This window comes from Spinacia oleracea, chromosome 4, assembly GCF_020520425.1.
Source record: "Spinacia oleracea cultivar Varoflay chromosome 4, BTI_SOV_V1, whole genome shotgun sequence".
In the NCBI taxonomy this organism is placed as follows: domain Eukaryota; kingdom Viridiplantae; phylum Streptophyta; class Magnoliopsida; order Caryophyllales; family Amaranthaceae; genus Spinacia; species Spinacia oleracea.
The window spans coordinates 46,867,371-46,872,632 of NC_079490.1; the positions used below are offsets into that span (position 1 = coordinate 46,867,371).

A 5,262-nucleotide genomic window follows, 5' to 3' on the forward strand; every position below is an offset into this window, starting at 1 on the left:
GAGATTGAGGATTCGGGGGACTGTAACTACCGAGAGGAGTACTCGCTCTTCGATAACTCCAGAGGCAGGATATCCTTACTAGCTCAGCATAAATAATTGAAGGGATATGCGTTAACTATTAAACTAATCTGAATTGATTTTAGCAATATGCAACACATAATACTAGATTGATCGTGATTATCTTGTTTAGATTTATTTAAGGGACCTAGCATGATAGTTCAATTTCCCAAGATATTATCTTTGTTAGGCGTGATAGAACAATCAGATTAATAGTTTAACAGTTTTATAAAAGGGCGAGGAAAGCGATTAAATCATGCGAAGGGACACATTACGACGCAACCTTGAGAGATGAGTCATGGTTCTCAGAAAACTAACCACTTTGGCTTTGCTATTTCTCCTTTAATTTAACGAATCTCAAGTTTCCGGGCGTTATTCTCCAGCTACAAGGGACAGGATACGTTCTGTTCGATTTTTGAATCGATTGCGACAGAACGCGGGATCAATTTCGCAGCGTGAGGCTTAGGCTTAGGGGTTGGAGTCAATACTCAGAATATGAATTGTGTGTTGTTCTTTTCACGTCGAATTTGGGGCTGTATTTATAGGGAAGAGTTCGTGGAAAGATAGAATTTTAGAGCTCTAATCCAAGATGAATTAGGAGGGAATACCTACCCAGGTAATTTCAGCGCCCAGGGCTGGGCGTTAAAGATTTCGGGGCCCAGCTCTGGGCGTTAAAAATGGGATCCAGGCAATTTCAGCGCCCAGGGCTGGGCGTTGAAAATGATGTTTGGGCCGAGTTCTTTGTCAGATTTGGACTCTTAGAATCCGGAGTGTTTGAGACTTATCCGAGTCTTTTAGTGCGTATTAACTTTATGACGGAATGCGTCTGGGCCCGTTACGAACTCTAGGCTCGTTAGGATTTTAATTAATACGTAACTCTTATTTTCGAATTATACTAGGAATAGGATTCCTCTTGAAAATTCTATCTCTTTTAGGATTTATGTCGGAGTGCAACACCTAATTCTGATAGGTTTCTATCTTTTATGTCTTGCCACTTTTAGCAACTACCCGTTACGACAGTTACTATTTTTAGCAGGTTTCTATAAATAGCAGGTTCGGGTGAAATGAAAAGGGCGATCGAGCACTAGTAGAAAAACATTCATTTGAGGCGTCACTTTTATATTCATTTGCGGCGTTTTTGGCGTAGCAGCAAATAGAGTGGCAGCAAATGAATAGGATTGATTTGCGGCGTTAAAAAACGCCTCTAATTATTGATTCATTTGCGGCGTATACGTAGAAAAACGCCTCAAATTAATAGTATTGTTAGGCGGCGTTTTGTACCTAAACGCCTCAAACTTTGTAAAATTTCAGGAGTTAAAATGCCGCGAATAATGTGTAATTTTGTTTTATAAAATAATTTATTTTCTATATTCAATAAGCCAAAAAATGTAGAACCTGTACTCACGCCACATTTATACAATGTCCAAAAGTATCATCAACCACCAATAACTTCCAATAAACTTTGATTTTTACATATAATACCACCATCATATGTTTACAAAAATAAACCAACTAAATAGTTACGTTTGAAGTCGAACGTAACCATGTCTTTTACACTTCGTACGTTACAATTTTGCACCAAAAATATAATAAGGCAATTATATATGACTTCAATAGCAGGAAACATCCACAAAAAGAGATCGATGAAAGGTTATTTACACACAATGTTCGGTGAAGTATGATTCCCATTTGTCTCGTATTTCATCAATTTGCTCATTGGTGAAACGCTCTCCACTTAGTGACGTGCAAACCTAACAAAATAATCTATATATCATAAAATAAGTTGACACATACAATAAACTTTAAATCATCTAAATGAGTACGAAGAAGTGAAGGAGCTTAGAGAAAAGGGATGTGGTAAAAATGAGTGAACAATAAGTTATCAGGATTAGGAAGTTGTCAGGTCACATGATGATCAACAGAATGCCATACTTCTTCCCATGGTGATTAGGAAGTTGTCAGGATTCTCTTCTATAATGATATTTATATTTAGAGGGAGAGGGGGGGGTGTGTGTGTGGTATAGGTAACTAATTACAGAGACAAGAAGGGGGAAAAAGGTTATTAAGTTAATTACAAAGACAATTATTATCATAAAATGGAACTAATATGGAACTCAACAACATATTTCACAGTTTCTGGATAGTGGGAGTTAAATAGAGGTAAACCTCTAGAATATTAGGAAAAGAAAGATCAAATCAGGATTTGAATGTCAACCAAAAAAAATCATGAAAAATCATACAAAATTAAACTTGATTTAAGCATACAGAATTAAAGTTGTACTAACCAAGTTTTGTCTGCTGCCCTCCCTATTTGTCTGTCAGACTTGATGCATATTCCACCTTAGGTAATTAAGTAAGTACCCTGCAGCATTGCGAGATTAAAACTCTATTTACCATCAAGATCATCATTCTGGGCCACACTACACTCCACTGAAGCTTACAGTCTGAAGTTTGTCCAATCTTTCGTTGCTGTTATGTTCAAGCCTTCCTGGATCACAATCAGATCACCTGTTAGGACTGTTGTTACCTTAACTCAAATCTAAAAACCCATTAACCAAGCTCCTTAATTTGTCTTTCATCACATATACCAGCATAGAAATTACATCTGCAATCTACAACTAGAATCTACACTAGATAAAAGGTAGATATTCATTTTTGCTGCATTAGTTTTCTAAGTATACCAAAGTTAACCTGATTATACCTGATGTTTTCAACACGAACTCGCATTATAGGGTACCAACCATCTTTTGAGTTGGGCGTCCTGCTCCATGACCAGCCTTAAACTTAGTTCTATCAATAATTGGATTCTTTTGAGGGCTATTCTCCAAGCTTGTGCAAGGAACATGTTGCAATGTCTGCAATATAATACAGTACATATTTTAGGAAAGGAAAGGCGTGTGCGGCATGGTATCACTTAGTGACAAGAAAAAGCATGCACTGCAGCAGTTTCAGAGAACACACAGCCAACTATTTAAGTGAGTGCAAAGGCACCACACGATCATCATGGTCAGCTGGCAATAACATGGTAGATGGGTACTGTGCAGTTCGATCAGATGATAGCTCCCATTGTCTCCTAATGTTGTGTAGAGGTGAGTGCCTGTAAGCAAGAACGCTCTATACTCAAAGTAGGAAACTTAAGGAAAAAGAAGTGGTTCGGGCCACCTAATTTTCAAATATCACTTGTTTCTTATCAACCACGGTCTCCTTGTATTAACAGACTACATGTACTGAATAATAACAGATTTATCCCAGTGAAACTCAAGTGTACTATTGATGAAACGCTGAGTATAGGAACAGACAAGTATCACCTAACATATCATGTACTCTATGCCAAAAAAAGCACTACCTAATGTAAACATACAAAGAATCAAATTTGTTAAGAATAGAGTTATTCGAATAGAGTTATTAATAGAATGATCAAAATAAATGTCTTAAACAATAGGTAGTACCGATTGATAGGCGACAATCAAAATTAGCCAAGAGGGAAGTAGAAATTCGCTAGTTGTTTTAACTATCGTCCCAACAACTAACTATTGATAATAAAAAAACTGCAATATTAAATACTCTGTAGGCAGTATATAGAAAAACAAAGAAACAAAGAAACTATTTTCCAATGATCTCTATCAAGGAATGGCAGCAACAATCTAACCTTAAAAAACGGATCATTGTCTAGTTGTCTACATTCTAGCATTGAACTTACAATAGCATGAAAGAAACTACACTTAAATTAAAAACCCAATTAATCAAACAATCAAGAACACTATAACTCGAACAACCCATCAAGTAAATTTGAAGCAATTACAACTAAAAAACAAAACTTCAATAAAAAAAAAGGGGCTATTTTCCGATGAAACTACACTTGAATTTTACACCCAATTGATCAAGAACACCATAGTTCAAACAACCCATCAGTCCAATTCGCACGCAAGCAATTACAACAATAAAACAAAACTTTCAATTAAAAAGAGGGTTATTATGAAAGAAATTATACTTGAATTATAAAAAAACCAATCATACCCAGAAATAACACCAGTTTGTGTACTCTATAATGACTGTTTGAACTCCCACATCCTCCAGATTCGCCGCCGCTGGAAATTCTATGAAGAGGGTAAGTAGTATGGTTCCTAGCGAAACATTCATTGTTCTTCGAAAGCATTCATTTAAGTCTGAATTCTAAACTAATAATTAAGAGTTTAAGACCACGGCCCCTGAGTAACATATGGAGATATAACAAAAAGTACTTGAACATATACAATATGAAACCAAACTCTAAAAGATATAACAGAAACTCTTGGTCAAGGTATGAAAACTGGACAGAGAGATATAATGTCCTACAAGATTCAAGGCTGGAAGAGAGTCTATACCATTGCCTTTCCCAATCATGAATTTATTTAACTTCTACAAAGATGTCAATTTCCCAAATCCTGACGGCAAATCAGTCAAACCGCTCCCAAAAAAAATACCAAGTACTTGAGGTTGTCCAATTTAACAAAATTTCTTGGCAACTCTTTAACCTGACTGCAACACATAATGTCCAATTTTGCAGGTTGTCTAATTTTGTTATGGCGCTAGGAAGACATTCAATGCTAGTATTTCTAAGATTAAGGTTCATAGATATATCAACTTCCCTATAGAATTTGGGATCCACAAAGTTTCAATACCACAAAATTCACAAGGGGAAAAAACTAATTTCACAAAAGCAATTACGAAATTAGATGAATTTTAAAGACAAATAGTTCTATAATTACCACAATTTCGTCCAAATGCCAAAAGAACAATGAAAATTACACAAACCCTAGAAATTAAAACACATAATTACAAAAAAAAATAATCCAATAATTCAGAAGTAATTCATGTAAATCGAAAGATGTAAATCGAAATATGAAAGAGATAGAATAACGTAATTGAATTGAAAAAACGGCAAGAAGGAGAAAGGACTCAAGGAGTAGGAGCGAAACTTATCTAGACTAAGCACGACGGCCGGAGAACTTGAAACAATGGTATCAGTCACCCGAAAACTTGAACCAACCCCGTGAATCGACGATTTTAGATAGTTGCTCTGATTTTCACATAATTTCAGTAGATCATAGACGAGTGTGAAGAGTTTTGTGATTCGCAGTCGAGATGAGTCGATCTGTACCGTTTTGAGACGACGGCGGTGGAGATCAGTCAAAATCAATTAAAGAGGAGATAATTGGTGGTGAA

The 5,262-nt window shown here is 36.0% G+C and overlaps 1 long non-coding RNA gene across 5 annotated transcripts; it reads right to left on the reverse strand.

Annotated features, from left to right (window-relative positions):
• Nucleotides 1–1,487: 1,487 nt before the first annotated feature.
• On the reverse strand, nt 1,488–4,975 carry LOC110795468 (uncharacterized). Of its 5 annotated transcripts, none has more exons than XR_008918934.1 (4): nt 4,075–4,447; nt 2,759–3,154; nt 2,343–2,545; nt 1,488–1,821 (listed from the first exon to the last, which is right to left on the reverse strand). It is a non-coding gene; the product is annotated as an uncharacterized lncRNA (long non-coding RNA). The 5 variants fall into 5 exon arrangements; XR_008918935.1 differs by having other exon boundaries at nt 2,759–2,912; nt 4,075–4,443; XR_008918933.1 differs by having other exon boundaries at nt 2,759–2,912; nt 3,019–4,442.
• Nucleotides 4,976–5,262: the final 287 nt, after the last annotated feature.